Genomic DNA, 10,752 nt, shown 5'->3' with positions numbered 1-10,752 from the left:
CCTAGGCTTTGGAGTTTCCCGGCCTTTCTGGACAGGAATGTAACAGGTGTGTGCCCTCTCCGCAGTAGAAGAAGAGGCCCTTGGCGAGCCGTTCTGCTCGGCGTTGTTCGGACTGCCGCAAACGGTCAATCTGCATGGGCTCGTGGACAGAGACACCAGACGCCGCTGACTGAAGTACGGCGGGCTTCTGCGGAGGAGAGGAATGCCGTATCGGACGTCTCTCGCGGGACACCTCTTTGGATCGTTCCTGAAATCTGAGGTCCACGCGGGTGGCTAGTGCGATCAGGGCATCCAGGGTGGAAGGAACATCGCGGCCGGCCAGTTCGTCCTTAATACGACCAGAGAGTCCTTCTCAGAAGGCGGCGGTTAGGGCCTCATTGTTCCACCCTAATTCAGAGGCCAAGGTGCAGAAGCGGATGGCATATTGACCCACCGTCAAGGTCCCCTGGCGTAGCTTGAGGAGTGATGAGGCGGATGCGGCGGCACGTCCGGGTTCATCAAAGGTGGTTCTAAACGCCTGCAGGAACTCCTGGATGTTAGTGGATCCAGGGTCCTCCTTCTCCCACAAGGGGTTCATCCAGGCCAGTGCCTCACCCTCTAGATGGGACATCACAAACGCCACCTTGGCTTGATCGGAGGCAAACAGATGCGGAAGCAGTTTAAAGTGGAGGGAGCACTGGTTCAAGAATCCTCTGCAGGTCTTAGGATCTCTGGCATACCGGGGTGGAGAGGCCAAGCGGAGTTTAGAGGCTTCCGAGGAGGCTGCCACGGGAGGTGTGGACGTGGACTGTGATGCCAGGGACGTAGCTGTGGCTTGCAGCATATTCAGACGGGTGTCTACTGAGGTCATGAAGGCTAGCATGTGGGATTGGGTCTCGCGTTGTCGTCCGAGTTCCTGCTGCAATCCGGCCAGCTGGGACACTAGTGCTTCGGCGGGATCCATGGCCTGTTCTTACTGTTAGGACCAGGATGACGGGTAGGCCCAGGAGGTGGATCCACTGGACTGAGCACCCCACCGAGGGCAAGGTGCCCGGTAGCTGGAGCACTACGAGTAGCAGGACAGTCCGTTCAGAGGAGTGGGTGTAGAAGTCCCTGGGACCACGGGGTCTCTGAAGGTAGTCCGGTGACGGAGCTCAGGTTCGGAGGCCGGGATGATGACAGGCAGAGTCCGGAACCAGCGGAGCGGGGAGGTTGGTCACCACACGGATCCAGGGATCGGAGACGGTAGGGACTGACAAGATGGTGGGCAGTCACCGTTCGGAGTTCTGGAACCGTCAGGACCGGTTGGCGAGACAGGAGCGGCTCTACAAGAGAGATAGGTAAGTACGGGACAAGGCACAGGGAGACCTGACTCCTAGCTTAGCAAACACGTAGAACAGGCCCCGCCCACTTGGAAAGGAACCCCCTATATACCCTGTACCTGAATCTTCAATATCCTGTTGGAGGACGCTGGCCCTTTAAGAGAGGGTCAATGACCGCGCGCGCCCTAATGCGCATGCGCGAGGCCCGGGTGCCAGAAGCCAGAGCAGGAAGCGGTGCACAGGAGGCAGGAGTGCCGGGCTGGCTCAGCATCGCAGATGGGCGCCGGGAGCGGGGACCGGGTTGCCTGGGGGACGCAGGTGAGGGAGCATGGAGGCTGTGGAGCGGGGGACCGGGGAGCGTGGCACGGAAGCGGGGAAGCCTGGCAGAGGAGCCGGGGAGCGTGGCAGGGGAGCCGGGGAGCGTGGCAGGGGAGCCGAGGAGCGTGGCACGGGAGCTGGGGAGCGTGACACGGGAGCTGGGGAGCGTGACACTATATAATACTGTACGTTACTCTGCTCAGGGGATTTTGATATTCATACCCTGTATATGTTATTTTTTATCCATTTTAATACCCATATATTTCTGACACCTCTTAAGGCTGCTTTACACACAGCGACATGGCTAGCAATGCCATCTCTAGCAATGTCACTGGTGAAAGCACCCGCCCCCGTCGGTTGTGCATCACGGGCAAATCACTGCCCGTGGCGAACAACATCGCTAGAACCAGTCATACATACTTACCTGCCTAGCGACGTCGCTGTGGCCGGCGAACAGCCTCCTTTCTAAGGGGGCGGTTGGTGCGGCGTCACAGCGACATCACACAGCAGCCGTCCAATAGAAGCATAGGGGCGGAGAGTAGCTGAAAGAAAGTGACCCCCACCTCGTTGCCGGAGGACGCAGGTACGGTGTTGTTCCTCGTTCCCGGGGTGTCCCACATAGCGATGTGTGCTGCCTCAGGAACGACAAACAACCTGTGTCCTGCAACAGCAACGATATTTGGGATTAGAATGACGTGTCAACGATCAACAATTAGGTGAGTAATTTTGATTGTTAGCGGTCGCTCGTACGTTTCACACGCAACGACATCACTAACGAGGCCGGATGTGAATCACGAATTCCGTGACCCCAACGACATCTCGTTAGCAATGTCGTTGTGTGTAAAGCCCCCTTTAGTCGCTATCTGCATTATGGATACTACATACACATTTATATATTTTTTCTTGCTTTGTATTGGTCACCCGATTCTATTTTACACCTTTTATATTTTTTATACATTACATCACTAAAGTTTGCCATTTTGGCATTATATTGTTATTTATTCCTTATTACAGTGTCACTTATTTTGTCCATCTTATTACCAATACATCTGGCTCATTCACACTTTTTCACAATTTATTTTTTTTATTACACACACATTTGATCCTTATATTGGTCTTCATCTCTACATATTTCATCTTTTCTATTTATTATTTAATGCTTCGTGTCTATTTTGCACTATCCACAATGATTGTAATACCCTTTCATTATCTGGATGTGCGCATGAGAACCATGTTCCACCGCTGACCTCCGTGTACTGCTGGCAATAGGATGCGCTGTTGCACTAAATCGTCAATCACTATGACGGCGTTTTGCGCTTGCGCTCCACAGTCCGGCAGCCGGAGGTCACATGATGCGATTGGGGTCATGTGACTCATGCCCCGACATTTCCGGATTTTGCGGCGCGCTAATTTTCAAAACCGGCTTTCACCTTTATAAGACAGCACGCACTCTCATATCTTCACCCAGCGCCCCCTGAGGAAGTCACAAAACACGTGTCGGGGTCGGCAGTGAACACACCTACCACTTGGACTATACAGACCTTGTTACCGAGGTATATTCCTTTCCTATTCATCTAGTCATTTGTCGGCCATTACCAACAGACATTTCTCATTGTGATTTGCGGCTAGTCCATTTTTCCAGTAGCCATATACTTGTCTTGCGGTTTTTCTACTAAGCATAATATTTTGGCGTAGAACACTACTCTTTATATCTTGGCCATCAGTATATCCTCGTATTGCGATATTTGCAGACCACTTTTCTGCACTTTTACTATATGTGTATGTTAATAAGACCAAAAAAGAAAAAAACAAATACGAGGGTCTATAATACATACAAAATATTTTATTAATTTATTAAAAACCATTTGATCTCAAGAGACACAGCCGGAGCTGGACAATAGGCGTCACAATCCAAACAATCATATCATCCCTGTCTCAGAGTTCAATATAAATAGGGAGAGTGTATATATATATATATATATATATATATATATATATACATATATATATAAAAATAAAACTTAAAGAATGTATCACAGCATTATATATAATCAAGGATACTAATTACAACCATATAGAAGTTCATCCAATTATATCTCACACCAATAGATGTATAAATACAATACATTAGTTAATTATAAAGTGATAAGTATATAATTAAGCAATCTTATATGTGTCCAAGAATTATAGTTACTGAACAATCATAAAGTGCAAAGTGCAAAGTAAGTAGAAAAAAAGAGGAGAAAAGAGAGGTCAGTGTGCACACACACACACACATATATATATATATATATACATACATTGGTATTTAAATAGTTAAAAGAACAGCCAAAACTCCATAGATGGCTGGAAAGAGTTAATGGTATAACCAGTACTTAGAAAGGGGAGGGGGAGGGGTGGGTGATGAGTTCCTCAAAGGATAACCTCTCAAAGTGGAGGATATAAGTATATATATATATATATATATATATATATATATATATATATATATATATATACACATATACACACACACTCACACAGAAATGTATTAATTCTCTGGGAGAAGGGGTGAATCAGAGAGCAAAAAGAGCCCTTATTGGCTGATACCAGGGACAGTAGCTGCAACAGGGCTAACGATATGCAAGTCTATGTAATAAGATTAGAGGTAAGTACACAGTGCAGCCCTGTCAGGTGCCACTATGATAATTACTGCTGTATAGACTGAATGCCCTAAGCAGAGGCACAGGCAAAAAACAAAGCCTGTGATCTGTGCACTGACGCGGAGCGCTGGTCAGAGCAGAGAAGTACAAGCAGGCACATTACCTGATAGCTGCAAATGCCACCAGATGCTGATACAGGCTTGTGACGCTCCCTGACGCTGGCGTTTCGGCGCTTCCTTCTTCAAAGGGGGGTCACAAGCCTGTATCAGCGTCTGGTGGCATTTGCAGCTATCAGGTAATGTGCCTGCTTGTACTTCTCTGCTCTCACCAGTGCTCCTGATATGGTGTCAGTATACAGATCACAGGCTTTGTTTGTTGCCTGTGCCTCTGCTTAGGGCATTCAGCCTATGCAGCAGTAAGACTGCTGAGACCAGATTAGCCTCAACCCAAAACCCTCCCATGTCCGATTAACCACTCCGAGACAAGTTAACCAAAAATACAAACTTTATTAGGAGAGCTTTATAAAAATAGAAAACATCTCTCATCTTTTGTTGTGGATGGAGGTCGGTCACAGCACAATTAACCATTATAAATAACCACTTTCAAACGAAACGTTGTGCCAGGCCGGACTTCCGGCGCACTTTAGCTTTCGTAATTGAACTGTGTTCCTTGAAACCGCCACGGAGGAGCAGAGGCCCTAGACTGTGCTCCGACCCCCACCCATAATGAACAAGGCCTGCTCAATACCGTCTTGCAGGCCTGATAAAAATATGTCTAGGCCAATGTCATTCAAATGAACGCCATCGTTCAACATCAGGGAGGAATTGTCCCCCTCCAATTGCCAGTGTCTAACGACGATCCCTGCCTTAAAGCGGACAAAATGCGAAATACGTGAATTGAGTGTCCGCCTCGAACACTCCAGAGCTGCAGCTCCTTGAGCCCCTCGCCAAACAGGCCGGGAAACGACCTCGGACCAAACAAGGACAAGTTCAGGGAAAAAGGCATGAAACTTGTCCACGTCTGACCTCATTGTGGTGATAAGTTCCGCCAAACGGCGGGCACTGACGTCATTTCCCCCGGCGTGAATGACGAGGACCACTGGAGTTAAGGCAGACCTCGCAATTTCCACAACCTCCGGTATAACTTGAGGCCATATGAGACCCCTGACGCCTCTCCAATTGACTTCGAAGCCACGAAAGCCAAGGGCACGTCCTCCAGGTCGATTCTCAGTCCGCTGTCCTGCCCAGAAAATATAGGAGTGTCCCAATAACTAAATGACAGGCTTGGCAGCTCCTAGAAGGAGAAAACTGTCAGTGACACATGTACAAGAAGGCAAACCTGTGCAAAAGAAAGTTGATTAAAGAAGCAGTAATTCTGGTCTAATATATCTCGCAAAACACGCGGAACACCACCGTCCTATGCGTTGAATGACTTCATTGGGCAATCCCGCCCGAGCGGCCTCAGTCGCCGCCCCAATCCGGAAGGAGTGAGTACCAAATTTGCCGGCGGGAAATCCCAGGAACCTTAAACATTTACGGAAAACAGCTAAAAATTGGAATCTCGTTAGAGGGGAACCATCTTCATGGACTAGGATGGAAGAGCTACCATGGCGCAAAGCGATATAGTTACGGGTCAATGTAACAGGGCATACTGGGCCATGAATAGCAAACAAAGATATCCAGCAGCCATTCCCGGTTTGATCGGTCTTAGATTTCCGAATTCTAATCCTTAAACCCCCATTGCACAATGCGATGTCGTCGTGCCGAAGGCCCCCGTGGGTGCCTCTGGCAGGAGAAACCAACTCGCTAATGCGCAATGCGCCAAAAAAGGCAATAGCAAAAGAGGCACAGAAAAGGGCAGACTCAAAAGGAGGAGGACAAACGGCAGAGATATGTCCGATGATACGAGAAAGAAGGCTAAAGGAAACCGGCCTTCTACACTCCCTTCTGGGCTGCCCCCTACCCCACCCTTTAACTGCTTGCTGGACTATAAAAAAACTTAGTAACGTCCGACCAGCCTCGAAGCTTGAAATGAAAAGCAAGTCCAGACAGTCGGTTCCGCGCTACCGCGCAGGAAGCACCTTTATTGTACAGATGATACAGATACTGGCAGGTAACGTCCAGTCTGGCAGAATCAGAGGTAGAAACCGGGTAATTAGCAGCGAAAAATAGCCATTCCTCCCATGCCTTACCGTAAGCTAGCCAAGTCCTCGGGGCCACTGAAGACGTCACCAATTGCATCAGCTGCATTCCAGCAGGTCCCATATGCTGGGTGGACACGATATTCCCTCTGGTTGTGCGCGAGGACAGAGCTGCCGGAATTTCTGAAATTGAAAACGGGAAAGTGAGTCAGCGATAGCGTTGCACCTGCCAGGCACATGGCGAGCCCTAAACCACATATTGAGCTCGAGGCAACGCAGCACAAAAAATCTAAGTAACTTTAGGACTGGCAAAGAGGATGAAGTCAGATGGTTTATCGCGTGCACCACGGACATATTATCAGTCCAGAATAAAATCCGTTTATTTCTGAAGGCCGAGCCCCAGATCACAACAGCTGTTACAATGGGGAACAACTCAAGGAGAGTCAGGTTGGCCACGAAACCTATGGCGTGCCAAGATTGAGGCCATTGCTCAGCACACCATTGATCGCCAAGAATGACGCCAAAACCCAACGATCCCGATGCATCGGAAAAAAGTGATAGTTCTTCATTGGAAAGAACGTTATCCTGGAAACAAGTTTGACCATTGTACCTGGATGAAAATCATTCCAGATAAACAAATCAGCTTTCAAGCAGGGGGTAATCCTGATGCGATGATGAGGAAGGCGAATACCTTTAGTGGAAAGTGATAGCCTCCGGGAAAAAACTCGGCCCATTGGCATGACACGACAGGCAAATACGAGAAGGCCCAGCAAAGATTGCATCTGACGGAGGGACACACTACGAACCGAACAAAAACCCATAATCAGCGAGCGCAGCTTTAATACCTTGTCATCCGGGAGGCGGAAGAGCATCGCATTGGAATCTATCTCAATACCGAGGAAGGAAAGAACCTGGGAGGGGCCGACTGTTTTGTCCTTCGACAAAGGAACACCAAATCTGGACATCAAACTGCAAAACTTATCCAATAGATGCTGGCAATGGGTGGAATCTTGAGGGCCAACAAAAAGGAAGTCATCAAGATAATGAATAATAGATTGGGAACCAGATTCAACCTTCACGACCCATTCTAAGAAAGAACTGAATAGCTCAAAATAGGAGCAAGAGATTGAGCAACCCATGGGAAGGCATGTATCGTAATAGTAAAAACCATCTACGAAACATCCCAACAGATGGTAGCAATCCGGGTGGACCGGAAGAAGGCGGAAAGCCGACTCAATATCTGACTTGGCCATCAAGCCCCAGGTCCCGCTTGCCTAACTAACGCAACAGCTTTGTCAAAAGAGACGTACGTGACTGACGAATCCGACTCGGGTATACCATCATTGATGGACAAACCTTTCGGGTGAGAAAGATGATGAATTAAACGAAATTTCCCAGGCTCCTTCTTCGGAACGACCACCAGCGGGGACACCCGTAAGTTGTAAAAAGGTATCAAATCAAAGGTCCCTTTAATCTGCCTTTATCTAACTCGCTGTTTATTTTATCAAGTAAAACCTCGTGAAGTTCCGTCACAGACTTTAGATTACGGGCAAAAAGGGGGTGTCTGTTAAGTTTAAAAGGTATAAAGAAACCAAAAGTGAAGCCGAAGCGCAGCTGCGCCGCCGCGTCCTTATTGGGGTACCAGGCGAGCCACGGCCCCATCTCGGCTACACTCACCGGCGTCTCGATTTTCAGGTGGGTTTGACTGCTTTGTTGGCAATTTCGCAGAAGGGCGGGAGCATTTGGCCGCTGCGTGGGAGCCTCCGCAAGTAGAACATTCATGCTTATACCTGCAGAGACCAAAGAATCGGCAGTGCCCTTCGTTGAATTGCCAACATGTGCCGGGTCTACGCACGGCCACTGAACTGGAACCGGCGGAGTTGCCAGGGGCCGCGGCATGAAAGGGGGCTTTAGGAGTCATCGTGAGGCGCAACCAGGAATCAGTAGCTTTAACCCCCCACCCTAAGTGGGGTTGTAGAGCTAAACGACGCCTGAAATCCTCATCATAACGCCACCACGCAGATCCGCCGTGCGCTTTGTATGCGTTATAGATGGAATCAACATATATAAAAAGTTCAGAACAGCGTTCGGGGTGTTTCTGACCCATAACACCTCCCAATACAAAAAAGGCTTGCAGCCAGTTATTGATAGTTTTTGCGACCCTGGGTTTTTTGTCAAAAGGGTGTTCAGCGGAACGCCTCTCTTTGTCAACCATAAATTGGTCAGTTGAAACCAGCGACCAAATGTCTATGTAATCATTAGCCCATATTTTGGTAACCATCTCTGGGTCAAGGTGAGAGCCCAAAGGGGACATACCACAAAAGAACGAGTCCTTATGTATATCAGCCCGAGGAGGAGGCTGAAATCTCTTCTCGGGCTGATTTCCAAGTAATAGGGGGTTAACCAGTATTTTATTACCCGGGGTATTTAAATGAGCTAGCAGAGCTTTTAAAGACATAGCTGTATTATCAGCACCTCCCCAAGCCCCAGAATAGTTGTACTCACCGACCGCTGGAGCATCTGTGGGATTCACCGATACGTGTGGAGCCGCTACCAAGTCGGCAGCATGTGGTTGAACCAAATAGGGTTCGGCATCTCTCTGGCGGCGTGATGTGCGACGAGAGTGCCTGCTGGACGTCATGGAGTCGCCGGATGACTCAGCCGTGGTTGATGGTGAACGCCATCTTGATGAGCGAGACCTACGGCTTCTCCGAGATGAACGTGACAGTCGCTCAGAATAAGCTGAGCGGCGACTGCGGTCCCTACTGTATCGCCTGCGCCTATATGGGCTGCAAGAACGTGAGGAGTCGGAGGCAGCGGAGCGGTTTCCGCGCCCGCGGCGTCGCCTACCGTGTGCCGTGCTTCCAGCACCCGCTGCATCCTGAACAGGGAGGACCCGTGGTAGGTTCTGCAGCCCAGGGGGCACAGCCATAGTCGGTTGCAATGCGGCTGACAATGCCATCGCCGGAGGCGCAGCCGTTTGGAACGGCAGCACCTGCGGAGCCACAGGAGGCAAAGCCATACCCACCTGAGCTGCAAGAGGCAAGGCCATCACTCCAGGAGCCGCAGGAGGCACAGCCGTCACTACAGCTGCCGCAGGAGGCAAAGCCATCACCGCAGCAGCCGCAGGAGGTAAGGCCATCACTGCAGCTGCGGCAGGTGGCAAAGCCATTCCCCCCCCCCCCCGGGTTCATGGACTGTTGAGACATTTGGGGAGGTATGAAAATGTTGGAGGGAGAAGCAGCCCCCACCCTGCACACTTCTGAAGTAATGCAGTGTGACAGGGAAGGTAACATATTAGATGGTGGGGGCTGCAGACTATCAGCAGGCTCCTCAGCCGATGAGGAGCTGCAGCTCTGATTACCTCCCATCAGATAAGGTGCGGGCGCTATGAAGAGAGGAGGGGTAAGCTGCTGTAGCAGGGCTGGTGGTGCACGTGTGTTTTGGCGCGCAGGGATGGCGTTTATTGAATCAAGCGGCGCCGCTTTGCCTGAAGGGCATGAGAGGCTTGCGGCCGCTGCGTTCACTGTTGGGGGCGGGAGTGGGGGCGTTACAGGGCGGATCGCGCGCGCCCGGCGTGCACGAGGGTCGCGTGCACTCCGGGCGCGCGAGTGCCCTGCGCGCATGCGCAGTGGGGAGTTACATGCAGGACTGAGACGCTCCGGAGGGCGGATTGTACGAGCAGGCCGCCTGCCGACCGGAGCCTGCGGTTGAGCCTCAGGGGGAGGGGGACGCTGCTCACCCAATATAGCAGCAAGCCACGTGTCTCCCTCCCTCCTGATTCTGTCCCTGACAGCCTGGTCCAGCATTTCGGCCATCTCTCACCGAGAACGCTACTGACAGCACCGTCCGGATCTCACAAGGTGAGGAGAGACCGGATCCAGGAAAAGAGGGAATATTTATAGAGGGAAAGAAAGGGATCATGGGAACATTCCCATTGGATAAAACCCTTGGAAGGGGAGGAGGGAGAATCAGACATGAGAGGGGAACTTAACCCCTTACTACCCGGGCACAGCAGTCAGGGTGCACTCAGTAAAACACTGACATGCCCCTGAATTATCATAGTGGCACCTGACAGGGCTGCAGTGTTTACTTACCTCTAATCTTATTACATAACTAATAGACTTGCACATCGTTATCCCTGTCACAGCTACTGTCCCTGGTATCAGCCAATAAGGGCTCTTTTTGCTCTGTGTGTGTGTGTGTGTGTGTGTGTGTGTGTATATATATATATATATATATCCTCCATTTTGAGAGGTTATCCTTTGAGGAACTTATCACCCACCCCTCCCCCTCCCCTTTCTAAGTACTGGTTATACCGTTAACTCTTTCCAGCCATCTATGGAGTTTT

At 50.1% G+C, this 10,752-nt stretch overlaps 1 long non-coding RNA gene across 1 annotated transcript; it reads right to left on the bottom strand.

Annotated features, from left to right (window-relative positions):
* Nucleotides 1-4,747: 4,747 nt before the first annotated feature.
* Nucleotides 4,748-10,258, bottom strand: LOC142262762 (uncharacterized). Its single transcript, XR_012730040.1, has 3 exons — nucleotides 8,907-10,258; nucleotides 6,453-6,584; nucleotides 4,748-5,554 (listed from the first exon to the last, which is right to left on the bottom strand). It is a non-coding gene; the product is annotated as an uncharacterized LOC142262762 (long non-coding RNA).
* Between the last annotated feature and the right edge of the window lie 494 nt (nucleotides 10,259-10,752).

Source organism: Anomaloglossus baeobatrachus, unplaced genomic scaffold (genome assembly GCF_048569485.1).
Source record: "Anomaloglossus baeobatrachus isolate aAnoBae1 unplaced genomic scaffold, aAnoBae1.hap1 Scaffold_2529, whole genome shotgun sequence".
Classification (NCBI taxonomy): Eukaryota; Metazoa; Chordata; class Amphibia; order Anura; family Aromobatidae; genus Anomaloglossus; species Anomaloglossus baeobatrachus.
This window is presented reverse-complemented; position numbering and strand designations above follow the sequence as displayed.